Raw genomic sequence first — 19,078 nt, forward strand, 5'->3', positions numbered from 1 at the left:
TGGTTATGGGAAGGGTTCAGGGGGGGTGAGGAAGGTTGCAGTAGGAGGGTACACAAGGTATAAGTTATGGAATATCTCATCTACCTCCTCTTTCACACAAGACAATAAATTATTTCGTGGCGAGTCAAGGATGCCGGTCGGCCGAGCGGACAGCACACTGGACTTGTGATCCTGTGGTCCTGGGTTCGATCCCAGGCGCCGGCGAGAAACAATGGGCAGTTTCTTTCACCCTATGCCCCTGTTACCTAGCAGTAAAAATAGGTACCTGGGTGTTAGTCAGCTGTCACGGGCTGCTTCCTGGGGGTGGAGGCCTGGTCGAGGACCGGGCCGCGGGGACACTAAAAAGCCCCGAAATCGTCTCAAGATAACCTCAAGATAATGCCACAAGCAGGCAGGATGTTGCTATCAATTACCCGGGCGACTCCCCGTAGTATGTCGATGGGGGGGGGGGGGAGAGTTGGTGGGTGAGTGGGGGGGGGGGTATGGGGGGTAGGGATTTTGAGAAAGGTTGCTTGTGGGTCAATATAAACGATCGAAGCTTGAGTACACAAAGGAGAATTAGGAGTAGAGTGAAGATGCAGAATGACACAGCATGGAAAGCCAAGGAGGAGCCCAAGCTGATCCACACCCACAAGAGGAAGAGTTATCAAGGCCCAGGTGACCTGGCGACCCAGCAGGGGTGTGGAGGGGATCACGAGGAGAAATACACAACTATAATCATAACATGTTGAAAGTACTTAATGATAACGTCCTTCTTGAGGTTATCTTGAGATGATAACGTCCTTCATGAGGTTACCTTGAGATGATAACGTCCTGGACGACTTTAAGCTGGAACTGTGTCACACGAATAATGATCCCTAACACAACAACATACTCCTACATGACACAACAACATACCCCCACAGGACTCAACAACATACCCCCACAGGACTCAACAACATACCCCCACATGACACAACAACATACCCCCACAGGACTCAACAACATACCCCCACAGGACTCAACAACATACCCCCACAGGACTCAACAACATACCCCACAGGACTCAACAACATACCCCCACAGGACTCAACAACATACCCCCCACAGGACTCAACAACATACCCCCACAGGACTCAACAACATACCCCCACAGGACTCAACAACATACCCCCACAGGACTCAACAACATACCCCCACAGAACTCAACAACATACCCCCACAGGACACAACAACATACCCTCACAGGACACAACAACATACCCCCACAGAACACAACAACATACCCCCACAGGACTCAACAACATACCCCCACAGGACACAAGAACATACCCCCACAGGACACAACAACATACCCCCACAGGACTCAACAACATACCCCCACAGGACTCAACAACATACCCCCACAGGACTCAACAACATACCCCCACAGGACTCAACAACATACCCCCACAGGACTCAACAACATACCCCCACAGGACTCAACAACACAGGCGGGACAACAGGAGAAGCTGAAGAAACTAGAAGGGGAATTTGATGTGATAGAAGCCGCGGAGCCTGAGAAGATATCGGCGTGGTTGCTAAACGAGGCAGCGGAAGCACTGGGCATACCCTACCATAAGCAAGAGACCACCACCACTAACACGGACTCCCTCCCTGGAAACACAAACCGAAATTGTCTCTATTTTCCGCTTGTTACAACTTGTAATAAAGTTGTTACATCTTGGCTTAACGTGTTTATGACGTATTAGAACGTTGTTACAACTTGCTATATTGGTTGTTATAACTGTTTAGGTGGTGTTAAAACTTGTTTGAACGTTGTACCAACGTCGTAGTTTCGGTGTGTGTTTGGCGGGAGCTGCATGTTACCAGACAACCTGTTCTCGCAAATTTAATAAGTCAATATTGACTTATTAAATATGTGCATAGGTGACATACTTAACATAATAGATACCCTTAAAAAGATTCATAGAAAACACCGACCATACCTAACCTACTTAGTATGTTAAGATAAGCATCTTATTGCTTCGTAATTACAATTATTGCCTAACCTATAATAGGTATAGGTTAAGTAATAATTGTAATTACGAAGCAATAAGATGCTTATCTTAAGATACTAACAAGGTTAGGTAAGGATGGTGTTTTCTATGAATCTTTTTAAGGGTATCTATTATGTTTAGTATATCACCTATGCACGTAGTTAAGCACGTAGGGTTGCAACCTGTTCTCGCAAATTTAATAAGTCAATATTGACTTATTAAATATGTGCATAGGTGACATACTTAGCATAATAGATACCCTTAAAAAGATTCATAGAAAACACCGACCATACCTAACCTACTTAGTATGTTAAGATAAGCATCTTATTGCTTCGTAATTACAATTATTGCCTAACCTATAATAGGTATAGGTTAAGTAATAATTGTAATTACGAAGCAATAAGATGCTTATCTTAAGATACTAACAAGGTTAGGTAAGGATGGTGTTTTCTATGAATCTTTTTAAGGGTATCTATTATGTTTAGTATATCACCTATGCACGTAGTTAATAAGTCAATATTGACTTTACGAATTTGCGAGAACGGGTTGTACCAGAGCGGCTGAGCTAAGACACGCTCCCACAACACTTACAACAGGTCAAGTTTGCTTCCAAACACTAACATTTCACCAGCAGGTGAAACCTGCTTCCTTGAGGTGCTTCCGGGGCTTAGTGTCCCCGCGGCCCGGTCGTCGACCAGGCCTCCTGGTTGCTGGACTGATCAACCAGGCTGGCAAACTTGCTGGCAAACTTATCACAATTATCCTGCTGGCAAACTTATCACAATTATCCTGCTGGTGAACTTATCACAATTATCCTGCTGGCAAACTTATCACAATTATCCTGCTGGTGAACTTATCACAATTATCCTGCTGGCAAACTTATCACAATTATCCTGCTGGTGAACTTATCACAATTATCCTGCTGGCAAACTTATCACAATTATCCTGCTGGTGAACTTATCACAATTATCCTGCTGGCAAACTTATCACAATTATCCTGCTGGTGAACTTATCACAATTATCCTGCTGGCAAACTTATCACAATTATCCTGCTGGTGAACTTATCACAATTATCCTGCTGGTGAACTTATCACAATTATCCTGCTGGTGAACTTATCACAATTATCCTGCTGGCAAACTTATCACAATTATCCTGCTGGTGAACTTATCACAATTATCCTGCTGGCAAACTTATCACAATTATCCTGCTGGTGAACTTATCACAATTATCCTGCTGGTGAACTTATCACAATTATCCTGCTGGTGAACTTATCACAATTATCCTGCTGGTGAACTTATCACAATTATCCTGCTGGTGAACTTATCACAATTATCCTGCTGGTGAACTTATCACAATTATCCTGCTGGCAAACTTATCACAATTATCCTGCTGGTGAACTTATCACAATTATCCTGCTGGTGAACTTATCACAATTATCCTGCTGGCAAACTTATCACAATTATCCTGCTGGTGAACTTATCACAATTATCCTGCTGGCAAACTTATCACAATTATCCTGCTGGTGAACTTATCACAATTATCCTGCTGGCAAACTTATCACAATTATCCTGCTGGTGAATTTATCACAATTATCCTGCTGGCAAACTTATCACAATTATCCTGCTGGTGAACTTATCACAATTATCCTGCTGGTGAACTTATCACAATTATCCTGCTGGTGAACTTATCACAATTATCCTGCTGGTGAACTTATCACAATTATCCTGCTGGTGAACTTATCACAATTATCCTGCTGGTGAACTTATCACAATTATCCTGCTGGTGAACTTATCACAATTATCCTGCTGGTAAACTTATCACAATTGGACAAACAGGAAAGAGAAAGTTGGGCACCTTTCTCCAGTGTCAGGGAGTACCTATGAGAAAGGAGAGAAAAGGTCACAGTGAGAGAGAAGATATCATAATGAAGAGAGGCAGTGAAAGGTTTAACTCGGGGATCCATACAAAGGACCGACCTGTTTCCAATATATTCTTCAGACCTAAAAGGGAAAATGTGCTCCATCATATCAAGGTTTGTTGATGATTTAAAACTAATGAGTAGAATCAGATAAAATATTGATAACAATGCACTACACAGATGGTGCGATAAATGGCTACTAGAGGTTAACTCAGACAAATGCAAAGCTATGAGAATAGTGACATTAGTGAGAGGACACCATCACGGTGATGAGACGGTTGCCGGCGTCGGTACAAGATTTGGACGTAGACATGACCTCTCATGTGACGACACAGGAACACATTACCAGAATAACATCAGTAGCATCTGCAAAATTGTTCAGCCTATGAGAACCACTGTGTACAACCTAGGTGAGACCTGCTTTTTGTGTTGCAGCGCCCGTATAGAACAACCACCTGAACAACCACTTGAACAACCGTAGGGTATGTTCAAGGCTGTTCGGTTGAACAAGGCTAGGCATGTCAGCCCTCCGCCCCGGGTCCAGCGAGCGGGCCCGCTCTTCCGTCTCCCAGAGGGCCAGGCACCCCCCCCCCCTGTCACCAGCCCTACACGTGACTTCCTGCGATTATAGGCGAGGGCGCGGAGGGGTCGGGCCTGGAGGGGTCGGGCGCGGAGGGGTCGGGCCTGGAGGGGTAGGGGCATGTGGGGTTGGGGGGAGGGTGGGGTTGGGGGGCGGGGTATATACAGCATATATACATTTTCTCCCGTCCTCCGGGGATAGGGTTAGAGATGTGATAGTCATCGTATGGTGTAGCGAGTTATTAAGCACTCAACCACAGACGGTGATAGTAGTGCTTTAAGAATTATTTAGGCAAAACATGTAGGAGTCGATGACAGGGTGGGTATGGGGGGTTGGGGTGGGGTGGGGGTATGGTAGTGGGCTTGGGGGGTGGGGGTATGGTAGTGGGTTTTGGGGGGGTGGGGGTATGGTAGTGGGCTTGGGGGGTGGGGGTATGGTAGTGGGCTTGAGGGGTGGGGGTATGGTAGTGGGTTTTGGGGGGGTGGGGGTATGGTAGTGGGCTTGTTGGGGGGGTGGGGGTATGGTAGTGGGCTTGAGGGGGGTGGGGGTATGGTAGTGGGCTTGGGGGGTGGGGGTATGGTAGTGGGCTTGAGGGGGGTGGGGGTATGGTAGTGGGCTTGGGGGGTGGGTGTATGGTAGTGGACTTGTTGGGTGGGTGGGGGTATGGTAGTGGGCTTGGGGGGTGGGGGTATGGTAGTGGGGTTGAGGGGGTGGGGGGTATGGTAGTGGGCTTGAGGGGGTGGGGGTATGGTAGTGGGGTTGAGGGGTGGGGGTATGGTAGTGGGCTTGGGGGGGTGGGTGTATGGTAGTGGACTTGTTGGGTGGGTGGGGGTATGGTAGTGGGCTTGGGGGGTGGGGGTATGGTAGTGGGCTTGGGGGGTGGGGGTATGGTAGACGGCTTGGGGGGTGGGGGTATGGTAGTGGGCTTGGGGGGGTGGGTGTATGGTAGTGGACTTGTTGGGTGGGTGGGGGTATGGTAGTGGGCTTGGGGGGTGTGGGTATGGTAGTGGGCTTGGGGGGGTGGGTGTATGGTAGTGGACTTGTTGGGTGGGTGGGGGTATGGTAGTGGGCTTGGGGGGTATGGTAGTGGGCTTGGTGGGGGTGAGGGTATGGTAGTGGGGTTAGTGGGGGTGAGGGTATGGCATTCCCCACTCCCGTCCCCTCGTCCTCCCCACCATTCCCCACTCCCTCGTCCGATGAGTTCCCAAATGATCTGATGTTCCCATCCCTGAAAAATAAGTAGAACAGTTCAAAAAACGAGATGAAAAATAATGAAAAAAAAATTAAAATAAAATATACTCGTGAAATGAACGGTATGGTACACAACACAGCTCAATTCCAACGCAATATCACACAAAATAATTCAATAAAAAATCAAATAAATCGAAATCTATGAAAATAAAATTTATCAATGCAATCGGAAACATTGAAATGGAATCGCAACATATCTAATATAGCGTGTGTTGCTATTACGTCCAACAGATGGCGCTGTTTAAAACAAAACGTGTTTTTACCTGTCACAGGTGTGGCGTCTATATAGTAGGTATATAAAAACACACGAGTATTCGAATGCAACATTGTTTCAAAATTTCAAAGCAATCGGTAAAGCAGTTTCGAAGATTTTCCTCACATGAAAAACACATGAAAACACAGTTTAAAAAAAAAAACAATTTTTTTTCCCGCCGTAGACGTGATATCTATATAGGATGCACATAAAAAGATGCTTGAATGCGAACGTTGTGGCAAAATGTAAAAGCAATCAGTAAGAACTTTCGCAGATTAGCGATTTTGAACAAACGAATATTTACATTATTATTTATATAAATAGCAGCAGTTCCAGGAGCGCGCCATGTGGGACCCCCACTTGTAACATTCCTCCAGCTCGCATCCTCCTCCTCCTTCTCTGCCTCTTACTCCTGGCTGTCTGTCGTCCAGGATTCACGAAAGTACTTAAGCAAGCACTTACGAACCTGTACATCTTTTCTCAATCTTTGGCGGCTTTGTTTACAATTATTAAACAGTTAATGAGCTCCGAAGCACCAGGAGGCTGTTTATAACAATAACAACAGTTGATTGGCAAGTTTTCATGCTTGTAAACTGTTTAATAAATGTAAATAAAGCCGTCAAAGATTGAGGAAAGATGTACACGTTCGTAAGTGCTTGCGTAAGTGCTTTCGTGAATCTGGGCCCAGGCACTCGAGTACCCAGCTAGGCGGAATCCCTGTGATCCCAGCCTACTGCTCCATCTGAGAATGAGGAACAGTGTCAAATGCTTTTTGACAATCTAGGAAAATACTGACTGATTAAATCAATATTGCCCTGGAGGAGAATGTTGTCCTCCAGGACACACTCGTTACTCAGTGTTCCGATGGTGCCCCAGTCCCTGCCTCACTACTCTCTCCAGGGGCCAGATTCACGAAAGCACTTACGCAAGCAGTTACGAATGTGTACATCTTTCCTCAATCTTTGACGGCTTTGGTTACATTTATTAAACAGTTTACAAGCATGAAAACTTGCCAATCAACTGTTGTTATTGTTATAAACAGCCTCCTGGTGCTTCGGAGCTCATTAACTGTTTAATAATTGTAAACAAAGCCGCCAAAGATTGAGGAAAGATGTACAGGTTCGTAAGTGCTTGCTTAAGTGCTTTCGTGAATCTGGCCCCAGGACCTTACACGGCAGACTTATCACTGACACTGGCCTCTAATTTGACACTGGCCTCTAATTTGACACTGGCCTCTAATTTGACACTGGCCTCTAATTTGACACTGGCCTCTAATTTAGTACCTTCTGTCTCTCCTCTAGACTTAAATATTAGGACTCTCTCTAACCCGGTCGGCCGAGCGGACAGCACGCGGGACTTGTGATCCTGTGGTCCTGGGTTCGATCCCAGGCGCCGGCGAGAAACAATGGGCAGAGTTTCTTTCACCCTATGCCCCTGTTACCTAGCAGTAAAATAGGTACCTGGGTGTTGGTCAGCTGTCACGGCTGCTTCCTAGGGGTGGAGGCCTGGTCGAGGACCGGGCCTCGGGGACACTAAAGCCCCGAAATCATCTCAAGAAGATAACCTAACCCCTCAACACCTGGTGAGAGAGGAGGACATGGGAGGGGGGGAGGGGGGGGGAAGACCGGTGAGCATCCCAACCATTTTGACTGGACGGTAGAACGACGGTCTTGCTTTTTGCAGATTGGCGTTCAATTCCCGACCGTCCAAAGTGGTTGGGCTCCATTCCTTTCCTCCACTCTATCCTAAATCTGTATCCTCACGCCTCTTCCAGGTGCTATATAGTCGACTTATTGATATCTTCTGATGACTACCTTATCTTGAGGTTATCTTGAGATGATTTCGGGGCTTTAGTGTCCCCGCGGCCCGGTCCTCGACCAGGCCTCCACCCCCCAGGAAGCAGCCCGTGACAGCTGACTAACTCCCAGGTACCTATTTACTGCTAGGTAACAGGGGCATTCAGGGTGAAAGAAACTTTGCCCATTTGTTTCTGCCTCGTGCGGGAATCGAACCCGCGCCACAGAATTACGAGTCCTGCGCGCTATCCCCCAGGCTACGAGGCCCCTGGCCTTGCCTCTTCGAACAATTCAGGGATATATTTTATTTCGAGTGTTTTATTGAATATTTTAGGTTGATAAATAAGGTTGATAAGGTTTTATTGAATATTTTAGGTTGATAAGTGATAAATATCTTCATCAGTCTCCTTCAATACCTATGGTAAAATTAAGTCTGATTCCGTTGATTTCATCACATCTAATTCTTCCTGATGCTTTTTATCTGTTCTGGCGTGACTAAAATGTCATCCATTGTTTCTTCCAGGCTCTTATCTCAGATGATAACAGTTCCACATGAATAGTACTCTCGATATGAGGAGCCAAATGGTGATGTCTATCCTACATAACTGTCATGATGTGACCGTTGGTGTTATCATGTAACAGTTACTGTTATTATGTAACAGTTACTGTTATTATGTAACAGTTACTGTTATGATGACTGTCCGCTGAGTGGACAGCTCACTGGGCGCATGATCGTGTGGTCCAGGGTTCGATCCCTGGCGCCGGAGAGAAACAACGGGCAGAGTTTCTTTCACCCTGATATCCCTGTTACCTTGCAGTAAATATCCCTGGGATATTTACTGCATTTATTTATAATGCAGTATAATGCAATAATATTTATAAATATTTAATAATAATAATATTTATAATAGGGATATTTATTGGGATATCCCTATCCCCTGGGAGCTAGTCAGCTGTCACGGGCTGCTTCCTGGGGGTGGAGGCCTGGTCGAGGACCGGGCCGCGGGGACACTAAAGCCCCGAAATCATCTCAAGATAACCTCAAGAGATGATGAAACACTTACACTTATGGAACAATACCTTGATGTTACCTTGAGATGGTATCGTCCCCCAACCCGTTCTCGCAAATTTAATAAGTCAATATTGACTTATTAAATATGTGCATAGGTGACATACTTAACATAATAGTTTCCCTTGAAAAGCTTCATAGAAAATATATAACCTAACCTACTTAGTATGTTAAGATAAGCATCTTATTGCTTCGTAATTACAATTATTACCTAACCTATACCTATAATAGGTTAAGTAACAATTGTAATTACGAAGCTATAAGATGCTTATTTTAACATACTAAGTAGGTTAGGTAAGGTCGGTGTTTTCTATGAAGCTTTTCAAGGGAAACAATTATGTTTAGTATGTCACCTATGCACGCAACTAATAAGTCAATATTGACTTATTAAATTTGCGAGAACGGGTTGCGTCCCCAACATGACCTTGAGTCCTGGTTGTGATGCTGTTGACTCTTCCCTTCACAGTATATACTCTAAAGATCCAAACAGTCTAACAAACCTAACCTAACCTAACCTAACCTAACCAAACAGTCTAACAAACCTAACCTAACCTAACCTAACCTAACCAAACAGTCTAACAAACCTAACCTAACCTAACCTAACCAAACAGTCTAACAAACCTAACCTAACCTAACCTAACCTAACAGTCTAACAAACCTAACCTAACCTAACCTAACCTAACCAAACAGTCTAACAAACCTAACCTAACCTAACCTAACCTAACAGTCTAACAAACCTAACCTAACCTAACCTAACCAAACAGTCTAACAAACCTAACCTAACCTAACCTAACCTAACCTAACCTAACAGTCTAACAAACCTAACCTAACCTAACCTAACCAAACAGTCTAACAAACCTAACCTAACCTAACCTAACCTAACCAAACAGTCTAACAAACCTAACCTAACCTAACCTAACCTAACCAAACAGTCTAACAAACCTAACCTAACCTTCCATTTATCTTTCTTACCTTTTCCTTTTCTTTTTTCTTTCCCATTGGTTTCTTTTACGATCCCTTACTTATTCCTATTACTTTCCCCTTCTTATTCGGTGGTTATAAATAGGAGCTGCCTAATAGAGGCCAATAGGTCTTCTGCAGTTACCTTTGTTCTTGTGTTCTAATGTTCTTATTCCTATTACTATCGCCTTTATTAGCAGGAGAGTGCGTGCACAGGCCACATAGCCTGCAGGAGAGTGCGTGCACAGGCCACATATCCTGCAGGAGAGTGCGTGTACAGGCCACATAGCCTGCAGGAGAGTGCGTGCTCAGGCCACATAGGCTGCAGGAGAGTGCGTGCTCAGGCCACATAGCCTGCAGGATAGTCCGTGCACAGGCCACATAGCCTGCAGGATAGTCCGTGCACAGGCCACATAGGGTGCAGGAGAGTGCGTGCACAGGCCACATAGCCTGCAGGAGAGTGCGTGTACAGGCCACATAGCCTGCAGGATAGTCCGTGCACAGGCCACATAGCCTGCAGGAGAGTGCGTGTACAGGCCACATAGCCTGCAGGAGAGTGCGTGCACAGGCCACATAGCCTGCAGGATAGTCCGTGCACAGGCCACATAGGCTGCAGGAGAGTGCGTGCACAGGCCACATAGCCTGCAGGATAGTCCGTGCACAGGCCACATAGGCTGCAGGAGAGTGCGTGCACAGGCCACATAGCCTGCAGGATAGTCCGTGCACAGGCCACATAGGCTGCAGGAGAGTGCGTGCACAGGCCACATAGCCTGCAGGATAGTCCGTGCACAGGCCACATAGCCTGCAGGATAGTCCGTGCACAGGCCACATAGGGTGCAGGAGAGTGCGTGCACAGGCCACATAGCCTGCAGGAGAGTGCGTGTACAGGCCACATAGCCTGCAGGATAGTCCGTGCACAGGCCACATAGGGTGCAGGAGAGTGCGTGCACAGGCCACATAGCCTGCAGGATAGTCCGTGCACAGGCCACATAGCCTGCAGGATAGTCCGTGCACAGGCCACATAGGGTGCAGGAGAGTGCGTGCACAGGCCACATAGCCTGCAGGAGAGTGCGTGTACAGGCCACATAGCCTGCAGGATAGTCCGTGCACAGGCCACATAGCCTGCAGGAGAGTGCGTGTACAGGCCACATAGCCTGCAGGAGAGTGCGTGCACAGGCCACATAGCCTGCAGGATAGTCCGTGCACAGGCCACATAGGTTGCAGGAGAGTGCGTGCACAGGCCACATAGCCTGCAGGATAGTCCGTGCACAGGCCACATAGGCTGCAGGAGAGTGCGTGCACAGGCCACATAGCCTGCAGGATAGTCCGTGCACAGGCCACATAGGCTGCAGGAGAGTGCGTGCACAGGCCACATAGCCTGCAGGAGAGTGCGTGTACAGGCCACATAGCCTGCAGGAGAGTGCGTGCACAGGCCACATATCCTGCAGGAGAGTGCGTGCACAGGCCACATAGGCTGCAGGAGAGTGCGTGCACAGGCCACATAGCCTGCAGGATAGTCCGTGCACAGGCCACATAGGCTGCAGGAGAATGCGTGCACAGGCCACATAGCCTGAAGGAGAGTGCGTGTACAGGCCACATAGCCTGCAGGAGAGTGCGTGCACAGGCCACATAGCCTGCAGGATAGTCCGTGCACAGGCCACATAGGCTGCAGGAGAGTGCGTGCACAGGCCACATAGCCTGCAGGATAGTCCGTGCACAGGCCACATAGGCTGCAGGAGAGTGCGTGCACAGGCCACATAGCCTGCAGGATAGTCCGTGCACAGGCCACATAGGCTGCAGGAGAGTGCGTGCACAGGCCACATAGCCTGCAGGAGAGTGCGTGTACAGGCCACATAGCCTGCAGGAGAGTGCGTGCACAGGCCACATAGCCTGCAGGAGAGTGCGTGCACAGGCCACATAGGCTGCAGGAGAGTGCGTGCACAGGCCACATAGCCTGCAGGATAGTCCGTGCACAGGCCACATAGGCTGCAGGAGAGTGCGTGCACAGGCGACATAGCCTGCAGGATAGTCCGTGCACAGGCCACATAGGGTGCAGGAGAGTGCGTGCTCAGGCCACATAGCCTGCAGGATAGTCCGTGCACAGGCCACATAGGCTGCAGGAGAGTGCGTGCACAGGCCAAATAGCCTGCAGGATAGTCCGTGCACAGGCCACATAGGCTGCAGGAGAGTGCGTGCACAGGCCACATAGCCTGCAGGATAGTCCGTGCACAGGCCACATAGGCTGCAGGAGAGTGCGTGCACAGGCCACATAGCCTGCAGGAGAGTGCGTGTACAGGCCACATAGCCTGCAGGAGAGTGCGTGCACAGGCCACATAGCCTGCAGGAGAGTGCGTGCACAGGCCACATAGGCTGCAGGAGAGTGCGTGCACAGGCCACATAGCCTGCAGGATAGTCCGTGCACAGGCCACATAGGCTGCAGGAGAGTGCGTGCACAGGCCACATAGCCTGAAGGAGAGTGCGTGTACAGGCCACATAGCCTGCAGGAGAGTGCGTGCACAGGCCACATAGCCTGCAGGATAGTCCGTGCACAGGCCACATAGGCTGCAGGAGAGTGCGTGCACAGGCCACATAGCCTGCAGGATAGTCCGTGCACAGGCCACATAGGCTGCAGGAGAGTGCGTGCACAGGCCACATAGCCTGCAGGATAGTCCGTGCACAGGCCACATAGGCTGCAGGAGAGTGCGTGCACAGGCCACATAGCCTGCAGGAGAGTGCGTGTACAGGCCACATAGCCTGCAGGAGAGTGCGTGCACAGGCCACATAGCCTGCAGGAGAGTGCGTGCACAGGACACATAGGCTGCAGGAGAGTGCGTGCACAGGCCACATAGCCTGCAGGATAGTCCGTGCACAGGCCACATAGGCTGCAGGAGAGTGCGTGCACAGGCGACATAGCCTGCAGGATAGTCCGTGCACAGGCCACATAGGGTGCAGGAGAGTGCGTGCTCAGGACACATAGCCTGCAGGATAGTCCGTGCACAGGCCACATAGGGTGCAGGACAGTGCGTGCACAGGCCACATAGCCTGCAGGAGAGTGCGTGCACAGGCCACATAGGCTGCAGGAGAGTGCGTGCACAGGCCACATAGCCTGCAGGATAGTCCGTGCACAGGCCACATAGGCTGCAGGAGAGTGCGTGCACAGGCGACATAGCCTGCAGGATAGTCCGTGCACAGGCCACATAGGGTGCAGGAGAGTGCGTGCTCAGGCCACATAGCCTGCAGGATAGTCCGTGCACAGGCCACATAGGGTGCAGGAGAGTGCGTGCACAGGCCACATAGCCTGCAGGAGAGTGCGTGTACAGGCCACATAGCCTGCAGGATAGTCCGTGCACAGGCCACATAGCCTGCAGGAGAGTGCGTGTACAGGCCACATAGCCTGCAGGAGAGTGCGTGCACAGGCCACATAGCCTGCAGGATAGTCCGTGCACAGGCCACATAGGTTGCAGGAGAGTGCGTGCACAGGCCACATAGCCTGCAGGATAGTCCGTGCACAGGCCACATAGGCTGCAGGAGAGTGCGTGCACAGGCCACATAGCCTGCAGGATAGTCCGTGCACAGGCCACATAGGCTGCAGGAGAGTGCGTGCACAGGCCACATAGCCTGCAGGAGAGTGCGTGTACAGGCCACATAGCCTGCAGGAGAGTGCGTGCACAGGCCACATATCCTGCAGGAGAGTGCGTGCACAGGCCACATAGGCTGCAGGAGAGTGCGTGCACAGGCCACATAGCCTGCAGGATAGTCCGTGCACAGGCCACATAGGCTGCAGGAGAATGCGTGCACAGGCCACATAGCCTGAAGGAGAGTGCGTGTACAGGCCACATAGCCTGCAGGAGAGTGCGTGCACAGGCCACATAGCCTGCAGGATAGTCCGTGCACAGGCCACATAGGCTGCAGGAGAGTGCGTGCACAGGCCACATAGCCTGCAGGATAGTCCGTGCACAGGCCACATAGGCTGCAGGAGAGTGCGTGCACAGGCCACATAGCCTGCAGGATAGTCCGTGCACAGGCCACATAGGCTGCAGGAGAGTGCGTGCACAGGCCACATAGCCTGCAGGAGAGTGCGTGTACAGGCCACATAGCCTGCAGGAGAGTGCGTGCACAGGCCACATAGCCTGCAGGAGAGTGCGTGCACAGGCCACATAGGCTGCAGGAGAGTGCGTGCACAGGCCACATAGCCTGCAGGATAGTCCGTGCACAGGCCACATAGGCTGCAGGAGAGTGCGTGCACAGGCGACATAGCCTGCAGGATAGTCCGTGCACAGGCCACATAGGGTGCAGGAGAGTGCGTGCTCAGGCCACATAGCCTGCAGGATAGTCCGTGCACAGGCCACATAGGCTGCAGGAGAGTGCGTGCACAGGCCAAATAGCCTGCAGGATAGTCCGTGCACAGGCCACATAGGCTGCAGGAGAGTGCGTGCACAGGCCACATAGCCTGCAGGATAGTCCGTGCACAGGCCACATAGGCTGCAGGAGAGTGCGTGCACAGGCCACATAGCCTGCAGGAGAGTGCGTGTACAGGCCACATAGCCTGCAGGAGAGTGCGTGCACAGGCCACATAGCCTGCAGGAGAGTGCGTGCACAGGCCACATAGGCTGCAGGAGAGTGCGTGCACAGGCCACATAGCCTGCAGGATAGTCCGTGCACAGGCCACATAGGCTGCAGGAGAGTGCGTGCACAGGCCACATAGCCTGAAGGAGAGTGCGTGTACAGGCCACATAGCCTGCAGGAGAGTGCGTGCACAGGCCACATAGCCTGCAGGATAGTCCGTGCACAGGCCACATAGGCTGCAGGAGAGTGCGTGCACAGGCCACATAGCCTGCAGGATAGTCCGTGCACAGGCCACATAGGCTGCAGGAGAGTGCGTGCACAGGCCACATAGCCTGCAGGATAGTCCGTGCACAGGCCACATAGGCTGCAGGAGAGTGCGTGCACAGGCCACATAGCCTGCAGGAGAGTGCGTGTACAGGCCACATAGCCTGCAGGAGAGTGCGTGCACAGGCCACATAGCCTGCAGGAGAGTGCGTGCACAGGACACATAGGCTGCAGGAGAGTGCGTGCACAGGCCACATAGCCTGCAGGATAGTCCGTGCACAGGCCACATAGGCTGCAGGAGAGTGCGTGCACAGGCGACATAGCCTGCAGGATAGTCCGTGCACAGGCCACATAGGGTGCAGGAGAGTGCGTGCTCAGGCCACATAGCCTGCAGGATAGTCCGTGCACAGGCCACATAGGGTGCAGGACAGTGCGTGCACAGGCCACATAGCCTGCAGGAGAGTGCGTGCACAGGCCACATAGGCTGCAGGAGAGTGCGTGCACAGGCCACATAGCCTGCAGGATAGTCCGTGCACAGGCCACATAGGCTGCAGGAGAGTGCGTGCACAGGCGACATAGCCTGCAGGATAGTCCGTGCACAGGCCACATAGGGTGCAGGAGAGTGCGTGCTCAGGCCACATAGCCTGCAGGATAGTCCGTGCACAGGCCACATAGGGTGCAGGACAGTGCGTGCTCAGGCCACATAGCCTGCAGGATAGTCCGTGCACAGGCCACATAGGGTGCAGGAGAGTGCGTGCACAGGCCACATAGCCTGCAGGATAGTCCGTGCACAGGCCACATAGGGTGCAGGAGAGTGCGTGCTCAGGCCACATAGCCTGCAGGAGAGTGCGTGTACAGGCCACATAGCCTGCAGGAGAGTGCGTGCACATTCCACATGACAATAAACTAGCGAGTAGCTACAGTAGGTGTCTGGAGGAGGTGACTGGTAGGAAAGGAAGTGCGTGAAGGTGTGGGGGTTGGGTTCTTAACAGGTAATTAGGGTTAGTTTGGTCAAGCAAGGTAATCCGCTAACGAGGAGGCGACGCGGGCAGGCAGGCAGCGCAGCGCGATAACCCAGGCAGCGCGATAAGGTCAGGGGGAGAGTAAAAACAAGGTGACCAACTACACGACTCCGGACAATGGCGATCGAGTGTCCGGGGCCGTGTGCGGCCAGGCGGACATTCCCCGTCAGGTGGAATGGACACCGGCGGCCAGGCGGACACTCACTCCCCGTCAGGTGGAACGGACACCGGCGGCCAGGAATGTGTCCAATAACAGGGCGAGATGGGCCCCTGATACCCCCCCTGTCGCTCAGGGCCGCCCATAATAAAGTGAGTTCACTTGATCCGCGCGCGTGGGTATCTGTCCGGCCTGTCAGGTGGCCTCCCTGTGTGGGTCTCCTGGCCTCCTGTCTGGTCTCCTGGCCTGGTGCCTGGTCTCCTGGCCTCGTGCCTGGTCTTCTGGCCTGGTGCTTGGTCTCCTGGCCTGGTGCCTGGTCTCCTGGCCTAGTGCATGGTCTCCTGGCCAGGTGCCTGGTCTCCTGGCCAGGTGCCTGGTCTCCTGGCCTGGTGCCTGGTCTCCTGGCCTGGTGCCTGGTCTCCTGGCCTCGTGCCTGGTCTCCTGGCCTGGTGCCTGGTCTCCTGGCCTGGTGCCTGGTCTCCTGCCCTGGTGCCTGGTCTCCTGGCCTGGTGCCTGGTCTCCTGGCTTGGTGCCTGGTCTCCTGGCTTGGTGCCTGGTCTCCTGGCCTGGTGCCTGGTCTCCTGGCCTGGTGCATGGTCTCCTGGCCTGGTGCCTGGTCTCCTGGCCTGGTGCCTGGTCTCCTGGCCTGGTGCCTGGTCTCCTGGCCTGGTACCTGGTCTCCTGGCCTGGTCTCCTGGCCTGGTCTCCTGGTCTCCTGGCCTGGTGCCTGGTCTCCTGGCCTGGTGCCTGGTGCCTGGTCTCCTGGCCTGGTGCCTGGTCTCCTGGCCTGGTGCCTGGTCTCCTGGCCTGGTCTCCTGGCCTTGTGCCTGGTCTCCTGGCCTGGTGCCTGGTCTCCTGGCCTGGTGCCTGGTCTCCTGGCCTGGTGCCTGGTCTCCTGGCCTCGTGCCTGGTCTCCTGGCCTGGTCTCCTGGCCTGGTGCCTGGTCTCCTGGCTTGGTACCTGGTCTCTTGGCTTGGTGCCTGGTCTCCTGGCCTGTTGCCTGGTCTCCTGGCCTGGTGCATGGTCTCCTGGCCTGGTGCCTGGTCTCCTGGCCTGGTGCCTGGTCTCCTGGCCTGGTGCCTGGTCTCCTGGCCTGGTGCCTGGTCTCCTGGCCTGGTGCCTGGTCTCCTGGCCTGGTCTCCTGGCCTGGTGCCTGGTCTCCTGGCCTGGTGCCTGGTCTCCTGGCTTGGTGCCTGGTCTCCTGGCCTGGTGCCTGGTCTTATGGCCTGGTGCATGGTCTCCTGGCCTGGTGCCTGGTCTCCTGGCCTGGTGCCTGGTCTCCTGGCCTGGTGCCTGGTCTCGTGGCCTGGTGCCTGGTCTCCTGGCCTGGTGCCTGGTCTCCTGGCCTGGTGCCTGGTCTCCTGGCCTGGTGCCTGGTCTCCTGGCCTGGTGCCTGGTCTCCTGGCCTGGTGCCTGGTCTCCTGGCCTGGTGCCTGGTCTCCTGGCCTGGTGCCTGGTCTCCTGGCCTGGTGCCTGGTCTCCTGGCCTGGTCTCCTGGCCTGGTGCCTGGTCTCCTGGCCTGGTCTCCTGGCCTTGTGCCTGGTCTCCTGGCCTGGTGCCTGGTCTCCTGGCCTGGTGCCTGGTCTCCTGGCCTGGTCTCCTGGCCTGGTGCCTGGTCTCCTGGCCTGGTGCCTGGTCTCCTGGCCTGGTGCCTGGTCTCCTGGCCTGGTGCCTGGTCTCCTGGCCTGGTGCATGGTCTCCTGGCCTGGTGCCTGGTCTCCTGGCCTGGTGCATGGTCTCCTGGCCTGGTGCCTGGTCTCCTGGCCTGGTGCCTGGTCTCCTGGCCTGGTGCATGGTCTCCTGGCCTGGTGCCTGGTCTCCTGGCCTGGTGCCTGGTCTCCTGGCCTGGTGCCTGGTCTCCTGGCCAGGTGCCTGGTCTCCTGGCCTGGTGCATGGTCTCCTAGCCTGGTGCCTGATCTCCTGGCCTCGTGCCTAGCGCCCAGGAGTCAGATTCACGAAGCAGTTACGCAAGCATTTACGAACGTGTACATCTTTTCTCAATGTTTGGCGGCTTTGTTTACAATTATTAAACAGTTAATGAGCTCCGACGCACCAGGAGGCTGTTGATAACAATAACAACAGTTGATTGGCAAGTTTTCATGCTTGTAAACTGATTAATAAATGTAACCAAAGCCGTCATAGATTGAGGAAAGATGTACACGTTCGTAAGTACTTGCGTAACTGCTTCGTGAATCCGGCCCCTGGTCTCACACGACGCTGAACCTCAGTGTGTCTCCAGCAAGGCACAAAGGCCAAGTAATACAAGCAAATAAGATATTATTCGTCGAATTCCGGGAGAAATGGATCCCATCACGAGGGCTCGACCCTCCCCTCGCCCACCACCTCCCTCTCCTCCTCTTGCCCGACCCACCCATCCTATCCCCTCCCACCCCTGTCCACCTAACCCCTTTTATGCTTTGTTAATGGACTCTGCGTCTGTTGACAGCTGACTCTCGCGCCGCGCCAACTGCTGGAACGGTAAACCTGCATATTTATTTACGAACCGACGAGGGAATGTCCTTTATTGATGGTATGTAGAGCAGTGGGGGGGGGGGGGTAAGGGTAGCAGTTACAAGGATTTCGGTGGGTAAATAGGATAGGTTGGTAAGTAGGTAGGTGGGTATAGGTAGGGAGGGAAGACAGGAGGAACGCGGACACAGGGTGTCAGGGGGGGGGGGGCAGAATGTGGAGTAGATGTGGCCACAGTGTTGAGAGGTGGTGGTTATGGGGCCCTCTGGCACCTCACCTGACGTGGGCCAGGCTGGAGGACGTGGCCAGGCTGGAGGACGTGGCCAGGCTGGTGGACGTGGGCCAGGCTGGTGGACGTGGGCCAGGCTGGTGGACGTGGCCAGGCTGGGGGACGTGGCCAGGCTGGGGGACGTGGCCAGGCTGGGGGACGTGGCCAGGCTGGTGGACGTGGCCAGGCTGGGGGACGTGGCCAGGCTGGGGGACGTGGCCAGGCTGGGGGACGTGGCCAGGCTGGTGGACGTGGCCAGGCTGGTGGACGTGGCCAGGCTGGGGGACGTGGCCAGGCTGGGGGACGTGGCCAGGCTGGTGGACGTGGCCAGGCTGGGGGACGTGGCCAGGCTGGTGGACGTGGCCAGGCTGGGGGACGTGGCCAGGCTGGGGGACGTGGCCAGGCTGGTGGACGTGGCCAGGTTGGGGGACGTGGCCAGGCTGGGGGACGTGGCCAGGCAGTTCTGTGCACCTACTCCCAAAGCGA

Source organism: Procambarus clarkii, chromosome 89 (assembly GCF_040958095.1).
Source record: "Procambarus clarkii isolate CNS0578487 chromosome 89, FALCON_Pclarkii_2.0, whole genome shotgun sequence".
NCBI lineage: Eukaryota > Metazoa > Arthropoda > Malacostraca > Decapoda > Cambaridae > Procambarus > Procambarus clarkii.